Here is a 12,683-nt window from a genome sequence, read left to right on the forward strand (position 1 = left end):
AACAATTGAGAAATTGTAGCACAAAAAGATTTTATGGAAATTCCTATGTTTAGGCCTCATCAACACATAGCCAGATATTTTTGAAACCTTTTTTTTCCTCCAATTTCCAAAAATCTTCCAAAATACAGCATGCCACGAAGCAGGAGCAGAGATTTTCTAGCAAAGTGAGTAAGTATTGTTGACTTGTGAAGTGGCTAGAGAAGTTATTGAGAATAAACTAGAGAGAGTCGTGTGCTTTTGAGTAGAAGGTTAGATTTATTTCAAGACATCTTAATACAGAGATGTTCACAAATCACCAGTCGGTTCCTTCTCCCACAGAAAAGCAGGAGCAAACACCAACTGTACACAGTGTTATCACCCTCAGCTGGTCCAAACAACCCCCGACCTAAAAGGATGAGGCCCTTAGAGACATAATATCTCTTCTCAATAAGCATATAGGAGTTATACACTTAACCACAATCCAACAGTATCCAACACTGCTTCAGACCTCCAAGTCTGATTTCTGCAAGAAAAGAAAAGCCTAATAAAGTGAAAGAAAGCCTACTGCTTGCTGTCGTGGGGTTGTTTATATTTCCCTGTTCCACCGTCACAGAAACTCTGACACAGTCCTGATCAAGCAATTATAAGCACTTATAATTATCCTTTTGTTTCAGAAAGCAGTGCTGTTTGCCTTGTTTACAGATGTCTTTGACATTTAACGTGTCTTTGTTTCATTATAGTACTTTAAAAAGAAAAGTAATACAACAGTGGCACAAAATAATCAGATTATGTTGCTTTAATATAATACTCCTTTGGATTAGGTTACAGATTACATGTTCAGCAGATAATCACTAATCTGCACCACAATACATTTTAAAAGTATCACTTCCAACCCTGTATGTAGGAACTCTAAACAAAGGCCCCTCATTAGGTTGAATGGGACTTGCTATAAGCTTGTCCAGCCTAGCAACACTTGCTATGAAAGACTGCATTTGGGAGTGGAGCATGGATAAGTCAGTTGATAATGGCAAACAAAGCAGTTGCTTATCTGGAGTGCGTGATACGGACATAAAGCGAAAGAGAGACTGTGGTTGGGCCGGGGACTTGGTGACTGTCACTGTCTCTCTATCTCTCTCTCTCTCTCTCTCTTTCAGATAGCCCCACAGGGATTGCTGACCTATGAGACTACTCACTGGCCCATTGGCTGTGTGTGTGTGTGTCAGGAGACAGTCTTTTGCCCCTAAGCATAGACAAACATACACACACACACACACACACACACACACACACACACAAAACGCACATAAATACACTGCTGCTCTGCTTGTGCAGGGAATGAAACTGGACACACACCTGAGGGAAAAACCATGAGGAGTCGCTGACATACGGCATAAAGCAGAGTACAAAGTACAGCATTTTGGCACTTTTTTAGACATCTTCCATTTGCCTTATATCAGAAAGCATGTTTACAAAAATCCTCCCGTTCTGCACTGTTTAAATAATGCAGTAAATGTGAGTCAGAGTTTATCAGAGTGAATCAGATGCTAAAGAAAACCTTTGCCACGCCACCACATTTGCAAAGCTAAAGCGCAAAAAAAGCAAAACAAACCATAAAGCCAAGAACCTTCTTTACTTAAAGCAGTATTCACATGATTCAGTGGTTGAGATGTAAACAAAGTCAATCAGAGTTGTTTGATGTAAAATGGATCATTGTGGAAAAACATACTGACTCAGATGTCTTTACAGTGGTGGTGATAATAACTACAGGTCACAATGTCCACAACTGTAGAAAGGTGCATTTCTCATCAAACCACTCTAAATGACTTTGATTACATATTAACTTTAATTTTGCCTTGAATTGAATTTGCCTAGAAACCAGATGTCCACCTTAAAAAGCTCCCTCACAGTAAGTTATTACATGAAATCGTTGCTGCCTGATGTACGACACATCAATTTTGGCTTAAAATGTATTTAACCCATTTATTTTAATCCGTTCATAGTGGAGGGGTAAATGCAGGGCTTTGTGAGGCAAAATAGTCCCAAAAGACAATTTAATTTTTCAGATTTATGACTATTTTACTCCTTGGCCTAAAACAGGCAGGTCAAACTGAGGACCTTCCGAGCCAAAGTGCTGCGGAGATTAGCGTTGACCCTCATCTAACGCTCTGAATTCAGTTTATGAAGGCCTTGCTAATTAGCTGATGAGCTGAATCAGGTGTGATGCAGTTTGCTGAAGTATGCAGTGTTTTGGCCCGCAAGGACTGGAGCCTGACACATGTGGCCTAAAAAGACAGGGAGTCCAGCAGTATCAGAAAGTAGTTAGATTATGTTACTTTAATATAGTAATCCTTGGGATTAGGTAACAAAGTACATTTTTAACAAGTAGTCAATAATCTATACTGGAATACATACAGCACTTTGGCACTTTTTTTACTTCCATTTGCCTTTTATATGAATAGGCATGCTTACCGAAAATCCTTCTATGTTGCACCATTTAAATAATGCAGTAAATTGAGTTTATCAGAGTGAATCAGATGCTAAAGAAAACCCTTTTTGCAACCACATTTGCAAAGCTGAATCTACATGAACTCAAGAAGGTTCTTCACTTAATTATCTAACATTAAAAAAATCAAGTAATCCAAAGTAACAGAAAGTAATCAGATTATGTTACTTTAATACCGTAATCCTTTGGATTAGTTTACAGATTACAATCAGTAATCTGTACCAGAATACATACAGCATTTTGGCATTTCTATTTGCCTTGTATCACAAAGCATGTTTACAAAAAAATAATGCAGTAAATGTGAGTCAGAGTTTATCAGAGTGAATCAGACGCAAAAGAAAACCCTCGTCACGCCACCACATTTGCAAAGCTAAACCTAGCAAAAAATCAAACCTACACAAACCATGAAGCCAAGAACGTAAACACACGAACCTTTTTGTAAAACCACAGGGTGACCCGTTTTAGCGGAAATGGCAGCAGTCGCCGGTGAATTCATCAGTGAGGAGAGTTTCTTTCCATTATTTATGTCGTCTGCCGCTAACTACACCACTAAACAGCGCGGCCTAGCTATACGGCAGGATTGGGTAGCCTCAGGACATCTCTCAAAACACATTTTTCTGAAAGTGTCGGCGCTGTGTTTAATGTTGTTTGTCCCCTCCAGGGTACGCTGCCGTCTTTGTACCGGAATGCCAATTTGGATTGTTTTGTGTGGCTCGATTACTTTTCCCCCCCTCTTGCCTCGCCAGTCCCATTTCGATGCCAATCTCAAGGCAGCCTCAGAAAGCGAGATGAAACAGCACTCCTCTTTTGATAATAATTTGTCACAATGGCTTGAAAGTAAGCTGTGTGAACAGGTTCTTTTTTCATCCTTTGACACAGCAAATTGGATAAGAGTAAAGGATTAAACAGGCAGGATGTGTATGGGTGAGTTTGGAGCGCCATAAAAAATTCACAAGCATCCAAAAACGTTCCCTTTAATTCATTAAATGCAGACATCTCCCTTCATACCGTCATTGGTATGCCTGGAGGGGGCGAGGCATGAGACATGAAAAGGAAAGGAAACGTACAAGCACACATGCCGCATTGCTGATTATGGAACGAGACTTGTATTTAAGATCAGGCGGCTGTAAATAAACGATTCACCACTTTTTATCACTCGAAAGGTCCCTTGGTGAAGTCAAAGCATAGCAACCTACAGAAGACTACAGACACACCCATATTACCCCCACAGGCGACCGTTCGCGACTGTTCATAAGGGCCATCACGCCCATATGTGTTTCACTCGTATCTAATGGACCATTTGCTATAAGTGCGAAGCGACTCACATGGATTAGCACGACCGCATGTCTGATAATAGATGCGCGCAATGTTCTCCTGTGTGTCCAGCGTTTCTGAGGTCACCCCAGGCTCATTAAATTCACTATGGGCCTACATATTGTATTATGAAAGCCACTGGCTTCAAGGCCTCCTGCAGATGGCTCAGAAACAGACATAAAGCTGGGGAGAATGAAAAGGGCCTGCACAGCAAACACAAGAAATTGAATTCTCAAGCAGCGTTTCGCAGTTCAAAGCCGGAAAGCCCAGCACTGATCGATAGTAATCATTTGTAATTGCTGTTTTTCCTTCTGTTATTTCCTCTCCATGGCTTGACCATCGCTGTGAAATAAACTATTATACATACAGGCTTTTTAGCCTTTTTTATTTTATTATGTCCATTTTGCTCCGAGCTTGCCCATGACCATTTCACAGCATAGGCCTTTCTCAGTTGCACGCCAGTTTCATCAGTATGTGAGGCCTCTGATGCAGGACCCCAACCATCCTTCCATCCTACTAAGAACATGTCCAGATGTGGTGGGTGGTACTTGGCATAGTGTGGACTAAACTTGGCTCAAAGTAGGACCAACTAATGCATGTAAAATAATGAAGCAACTTCCCTTCAATATCATACGTAAGGCCTTATCCATATTCATGTAGATACATATGAAAACACATAAGTTTGGTTTTGGACTTTTCTTCCATATTTTCTTCTCATTAGGGCCTCAAAAGATTAAAAGGTGTACATTATATGGCCAAAAGTGTGTGTATACCTGGGCATATGAGCTTCTTGGACATGCCATTCCAAATTCATGGACATTATGCCTGTCCTTTGTGGCTATAACAACCTCCGCTCTTCTGGGAAGGCTTTCCACAAGAGTTCGGAGTGTATCTGTCCATTCAGTCAAAAGAGCATTTATGAGGTCAGGTGCTGAATGAGAAGAACTGGCTTGCAATTAATGCTGCAAGTCATCCTAAAGGTGTTCAGTAGGGTTGTGGTCAGAGCTCTGTGCAGGTCACTGTATTCCTCCACACCAAACTCATCAAACCATGTCTTTATGGACATCCCTATGTGCACACAGGCAAAGTCATGCTGGACCGGGAAGTGGGCTTCCACAAACTGCTGCCACAAGGTTGGAAGCATATAATTGTCTAAAATGCCTTTGCATGCTGTAGCATTAACATCACGCTTCAGTGAAGCTAAGGGGCCCAAACCCTGAAAAACAGCCCCAGCCCATTATTCCTCCTCCACCAAAGTTTACGCATTATTGTAGATAGATACATTCTCCTGGTATCCACCAAACCCAGGCACATCCATCAGACTGCCAGATAGTGAAGCGTGATTCATCAATCCGGAAACACATTTCCATTGCTCCAAAGTCCAGTGGTGACGTTTTACACCATTCCAGCAGAGGCTTGGCATTGCACATAGTGGTCCCAGGCTTGTGTGCAGCTGCTTGGCCATGGAAACACATTTCATGAAGCTTCCGAGGCGCAGTTGTTGAGCTGATATAAGTTTGGTTTTGCTTTCAGAGGCAGTTTAGAACTCTGTAGTGAGTGAAGCAACAGAGGATGGGTGATTTTTAAGCATACCGCTTTGTGGCTGAGCTGTTGTTGCACTTTTCACATTACAAATTGTTTACCAGAACAGATCTATCACGGCAGAAATGTCACAAACCGATCTGTGGCAAAGGTGGCATCCTATGACAGTGCCATGTTTAAAGTCACTGAGCTCTTCAGTATGACCCTCTACTGCCAGTGTTTGTCTATGGAGATTGCATGGCTATGTGCTTGATTTTATACACCCGTTAGAAAAGAGTCGGAAACGCCTGCATAATTAGGAGGAGTGTCCACATAATTTTGACCATATAGTGTATTTTTTGTGTCGTAGTGTGGGTGGCTTCAATGGGTGAGAAAATCTAAATTTTTGGGTGGGTAAAATCTAAAGTTTTTGAAAACCAAGATATCAGACTCAAATCCAGACTCCACACATTATTTCCTATTGTCTCAGACTTGTCTTGAACTCCAGTCCTGGAAGGCTGTTGTCCCACATAGTTTGTTGATTTACCTGCTCAAACACACCTGATTACACTCATCTGTTAATTGCCAGATTTAGTGAGTGTGTTTGAGTAGGGACCCTCCAAACTGTGTGGTACACCAGCCATACAGTGCACCCCTGCTATAGTTTTTTAACTCAAACTAGTCGCATACTAGTCATCAAATTTAGTCTCTGGGCTTGACTGAGATGAAGTATAGCTTTAAAGAATTCATATTTGTGCAGATTTTCTTTCTTTTAACTTTCACCAATCTGCACAGACTCACGCAATTCAAACCTAAATCATTGCGTCTATTTGTGTTGGATTAACTCACAGCGGCACTGAACACCTAGAAACTCAGGGCGCTGAAGGTCACGGGCATTGAGTTCATTACACATAGTACAGGGTGAAAAACCTAAAATCCTTGAATTCACTCATTGAGGGACACTTTCCTCAAACTGTTGGAATTTCATCACCTGTTTAGGATGTTCTTGACCATTTCCCAAGTCTTTTTTTTCTCCGTGTTCCAAGTCTAACTTTTCCAATTCCTAACTTTTTTAGACGTCAATGTCAGAATGAGCGTATCTTATATTGAAAAACAAGCTGGGGTAAAACATTAAAGGTGCAGTGTGCAAGATTTAGTGTGATCTAATAGCAGAAACAGTGTCTGCCATGTTTCTACACTAGCCCAGAACAGACAAACCAAACACTAGCCTTTGAGAGTGCCTTTCGCATTTATACGTTGCAGCGGCAGATTGAATTTGTAACCAGCTGGAAGACGCAGAAAGAAGAAGAATCAGTGCTTGCTGCTGGTGCTGGCTAAGCATTTTGTGTTATGAGAAGTTTGAGCACCCAAATTTTGACAATTGGAAGATCATTTTTTAGCACACGAAAAAGCAAAGAAGGTGAATCCTTGTTGTCAAAGAAGTGAAAACATGAAGAAGCAAAACAAAATTAGGACAGGCGATGGCAGGAAACCTATCGGCCACCGTAGGTCAAGGGGTGAGGGAGGGGTTTTCAGTTCGTTGCAATCTGCAACCCCACCACTAAATCTTACACACTGCACCTTTAAATATCTCAATACGTCTTTATATTCCAATACAGGTTTATTGGAATTCTTACACGGTTCTCAGTCAAACAAATAAATACATAACTACAAAGAGTGCAATAGGAGATACATTACAGTAGTACAGGAGAGAGTACTGTCTCTCATTTTTGTAGAAATATCGGAAATGTAATAAATATACTAAAAAATCTGGCAGAAAAAATGAACAAAGGCCCAGGAATAACATTGCATTTCAACAGGGAGTGAATACATTTTCTTTGGACGTTATTCGAGATCAGGAGGATTGTCCTGAGGTAGAAACTGTTAGTCTGTTCTTTCAGGTCATGATGCTCTCAGCTCAGCGACATCTTAGATTGTATTTGGTGTGGTGCCAGTTAAACTTTGTAATGTTGTTGTACTGAACTGTCTTTGTATTGTTTAAAAAACAAGTCACTGACAAATCACTGCTTTCTGTTTTTATTTGCATTTCACATACTGTCCCAACTTTTTTGGAGATGGCGATCATCTCAGGATTTCAGTGTGGACCAAAACAATGTAAAAACACTAACACCAGTGTGGATAAGGCCTAAGCAATGCCCTTGTACTTGTGCTAACCTTCTCAACTTCATAACTAACCAATATAAAAAAAGAGACATAAAATAGCCTGTGATGACTTATGCTAAAGTAAGTGGGCTGTGTTTTGAAAGCAGTTGCTTTTTCCTCTATGAGGGCTGCCCTCTAGCTTAAGTGCATTGTTTTTCCAGCATATGTGTAGTGCGAGGTTTTGACACACCTCCACTCACTTCTGTGCTGCTAAATCATGCTTCTGCTGTGAGTGGCACTCACCTGTAAACGGAAAAAAGAAAGAAAAAAGTTGAATTGCTCAGAGTCAGACTCCTAGTCAACCGTTTCCATGGCATCCTGATGTTCTGGATCGCTAGCTGCTAATCATACTTATAAATCCGCAGAGAGGAGAGGAGGGGGAGGGAGGGCAGCAGCTGCAGCTCACTGATGCACATCACATCTCTCTTCTGCTCATAGTGTCACGCTCAGCCCTGCCGGGGGCTAAAGCTCGCTGGACACAGGTGGACCCATGCTAGCAGTCTGCTTCTCTATGCTAGCTGGAGTGACCTGTGCTAACCAAGGAAAATGAGGCCGATTTCCATTCTTTTCTCTCTATAATTCGGCCATTTGTCGGCAGCTGCGTTGCTGCATTGAGGTGAAGCTTATCACTAATCTTAATAAGCGCAGCAATAAACAATCTGGAATGAAAGCCAAAGTCTCTAACAGCTTGGGAGCAGCTATGACCGAGAGGGTCAAATCCATTAGTATGGTCCACAATATCTCAGTGATAAATGAATATGCTACAGTTTTGAACTTAAATGCAGTTACACAGTGAACTGGGTGTTGATTTCACAACGGTGATTTCACTGAGCAGCCAGAGGGCCCAGCTCAACGCTCTGTTCATTCCATTTTTCCAGGAACTGACTGCATCCCCCGCCCTGCGTGTGCTAATTTAACTGTTCACATGTTTTAGATTGACCCCTCAAACTCTAAGTGCATTATTCAGTAATTAAACGAATGGATCCCCTTCTGAGAAAAAAAAAAACAGCATAGACCATCAATCTTGCTGATCTGTGCTACTTTATGTTGGTCTAGTGCTGGTTTATCTTGTCACCCAACATGGTCAAACTGGCTGACCAGCATACGAGTATCCAAAACACAACATATGCTGGTGATTATTAATAATTTAGATGCGATACTAGAACAGAGAACAAAAAATGTCTTCATTTTCATTTTTCTACATCATTTGAGCACACCAGCTACCCATTACTTTGTGTGATAGGTGATGATGAATGGACCAATAGAAATGCTCCAAAATTGCCTGAAATAAAATCTCTTCACATTAACATTATTAAAAAAAATTAAAAAAGAACGTTTTTGCATTCCCCTGTAAAGCTGCCATTTTAGAGATACTTGTTTTTCTTTGGACAGCGATGTTATGCTGCTGACCAGCATACCAGCATCCAAAACACAATATATGCTAGTTTTGCTGGAAAAAAACCAAAAAACATTTGGCACAATGTTTCTCTGCCGTCAGTCATAGCCAAGACAAGTTTGGTGTCCAGATTTTGCTTCTTTACTTTAGTGCTGGCACTCTGAGGCTAACAAACATTAGAAGTCAATCATATCTTTTCTGTAAATGAATCCACAAAACCTCTTCAAAGGACTTAAACTTTAGCCTTCAGCTCTATGGTGAAGTTCACCGCATATCTTCAAAACTGTGCCAATTTTAACTGTAATTGTATGTTAATTGTAAATTGTAAAGTAAACTTTAATTTTAAAGCAACACTATGTAAGATTTGGGGACCCCCACAAGTAGATGAATCCGACTTTTTCGACTGCATTGAAAGAGCATTTGAAGAGAACTCAGATAAGCTTGGAGAAGGACGTGTCTTCCGAGGATGTGAGGAGTGAATTATCTAGTATTTTCATCGTTTCTTCATCAGTATAAGTTGATTTTGCATTTGAGACCTAAACATCGAGCCAGACCTTCTTTTTCAGCCTGTGTCTGTTGCGTTAATACATAGAGACGTATGACGTGGTCCAAAAAACTCCTGCCAAATCCATCCCAATACCTCTGACTTAATTTAATGATAATTAAATGATTATTCAGGCTTTACAGGGTGACTCGCAGGGTGACTATAATTTAGTGTGATCTTTTGTCTCCATACTCAGTAAAGGTGCTTCTTTCAGTTTTAACAAAAAATAGTACATAGTGCTGCTTCACTGGTTGCTGTAGAGATTTTGGCATGCCCATGAAGGCGAACGTGATTAGTTGTCTGTATCCATGCCGTACTCGACCTTGCCATTGGGTCTTTCTGTGCCGGCTCCGCCATCCACCCCCATCATTGTCGACGTTGCCATGAAGTCTCCATGCCCTGGCCCTAATGTAGGGCCTTCCTACACCGGCTCTAGCCTCCAGCCTTGCCATGCAGGCATCGCTGCCGAGCCTTACCAGGCCATCTTCCCTGTGGAACCTCTTAGCGTTGTTTCCATTGTCACACTGCCAGGCTCTGCCTCATCTGGAAGACTCCTGAAATCCCACTTCTGACACCACTGTGACATCAGCGGAGAGTAAGCCATGGGTAAGGGGTAGCCATGATCTGCTGCAAGGAAGTGCTCTTCAATGACACACCAACAGGAAAGGCACATACAGAACACTGAAACAATAACAGAATAACACAAGTAACAGCTATATGTACCTTAAATTAGTCACACCTCCAGAGTCTCCAGAGCCAACGCCAGCCAGTAGCAGGTCGCAACAATGTGCTGGTTTTGCTGGTGACCAGGCATGTGGTCGATCCTGTTTTTTTCTAGCAGGGAATTCAATACTTTACTTAGTGTTTTTACCTAATGTTTTCTTTACTCAGTTGTTGTTTGCTAGCTGCTACCATGCAAGCATTTACTTCTACTTGAGTCGCTCCTTCATCAACGGAAGGCTTCTACTTTGTTGTAGGCTACACTATCCACCTCCGATCACATCACATTAGCAACCACTGCAGCAGCCATTTGGCCATCTAAATGCTCTCCGTTACACTCATTGCCCTTTGAACGTCCCTTCTCCTCAGCTGACAGACAAAAGCAGATGTTAATCTGGGTCATGGCACCACTGCAACACAATTTGCTCCTGGTCACATTTGTACCTGTGCTACTTGCCACCTGACGCATATGTAATGACACTGTGCTGAATGTGTTTCAGACTCCAGTCCTCGAGGGCAATAAGCAGCGCAGAGTTTTTTACTGCTTTCACAAAGCCGATCAGCCCATCAGCTAATTATCATGTACTTCATGAGCTGAATGAGGTGTATTAGAGCAGGAAAAATGCTAAACAGTGCTGTGCTGACATACTCCAGCATTTGCGGTTTAACACCCTTGCTCTATTAGTGACCTGAAGGCAGACAGCCCTCGCATAACATATTGTGAATAACTCTTGAACATGCTTTTTTCCCACCATGACAGCCAGCATTCACAAATGAGATCCATGCAGGAACAAATGGGCTCTATTAAAGGAATACTCCAGCATTTTTAACCTAATCTGTATCTGCTGCATTTGTATTGTATGATTGATTACTGTGGACAATAATTTAGATGCGTCCCCTGTATGTAGAAAAGAACAGAACACATGGCGACGCGAAAACTCATCTCATCTGTGAGGTCAGACACTGATGTTGGACGAGAGGGCCTGGCTCACAATTTCAGTTCTAGTTCATCCCAAAGGTGTTTGATAGGGTTGAGGTCAGGGCCAGTCAAGTTCTTCCACACCAAACTCACCCAGCCATGCCTTTTATATACCTTGCTTTGTGCACTGGGGCTCAGTCATGCTGGAACAGAAAAGGTTCTTCCCCAAACTGTTCCCACAAAGTTGGAAGCATACAAATGTCTTGGTCTGCTGAAGCATTAAGATTTCCCTTCACTGGAACTAAGGGTCCTAGGCCAACCCCTGAAAAACAACCCCATATCATTATCCCTCCTCCACCAAACTTTACAGTTGGCACAACGCAGTCAGGCAGGTAATGTTCTCCTGGCATTCGCCAAACCCAGACTCGTCCATCAGGCTGCCAGTAGGAAAGTGTGATTCGTCACTCCACAAAATGCGTTTCCACTGCTCCAGAGTCCAGTGGCGGCGTGCTTTACTCACCTGAAGAACTTACCCGAACAGAAATGAACTGAACTCACGGTTGTAGTTCTAGTTCATTTCCCAGCTCGAGAAACAGCTGGAACCGTCTTAATAACTACAATTAATGATTTAGTGGTATTTTTGGTTATTTTATGTCATTGTAAAACGTCTATTTTGGCCTACCCTGCTTGCTGGTTAGTTTACCTTATTGGCTCTTATGAAACGACATACTGCACTGTCCTGCACACACACACTTACACAAATGTCTACATTCAGACAGAATCATATATAAAATCCAAAAAAAGCTTCAATTTTTCTCTGTCATATGTAAAAATGAGCAAAAGAAATGCTAACACCATTACCATTTTTGCTGAGGTCGCTACCATAAATGCTATTAGTGTTAATTTCTTAACTAGCTTATGTCCACTTATTGACAGCCTGGTGCTCTTAGTGGTGAAGTAATAGCGCTTTGTGACTAACATCTCCCGGAAGAGTGAAGGATTCCCAAAATTCTTGTTAGCTTCAGCTGAAAGTGTTACTGTTTTAGTTTGTGGGCCCAAACTTTTAGTCTGTTTTAATTCATTAGTCTGTTAATGCAAGTGCTACTGATGCTACCAGGTAGCCTGAGCTGAACATTTGATGGATGTAACAACAATGACAGAAGCAGAATTGTCAAAATTTTGCAAACGGCCAGTTTGTCCATCATTTATGTCCTTTTCTAAGCACAGGGAAGCATGTCAACGTTATCGTCTATAGTTATCAACCATGCACTACAGATGCAGCGGATAGAGACTAGGTTAAAATGTGCAAGGTTGCCCTTTAAGAAGACCTGAAGAGTACACAACTGGCTTTATTAATGTATATGTAGCTTTTACTGCTGTACAAATGCAGACAAGCACTTCACTCAGAATGTCCAGTAATTACTGCACAGGTCAAGGGCATCTGCACTCCACAAGTGAGTCATTATATGCAGCACTATGAGGAAAAAGTGCTATATTTTCACTGAGGTTCATTTTTTGACTTGTTTTACATGGAAAAAATATTCACACTCTTGGAAGATCATCTTGTTTTCTTAAAGTATTGATTTCCTAAATATCAAACTTCTTTTCCGAGAATCATTTCTCT

This window comes from Colossoma macropomum, unplaced genomic scaffold, assembly GCF_904425465.1.
Source record: "Colossoma macropomum unplaced genomic scaffold, Colossoma_macropomum, whole genome shotgun sequence".
NCBI lineage: Eukaryota > Metazoa > Chordata > Actinopteri > Characiformes > Serrasalmidae > Colossoma > Colossoma macropomum.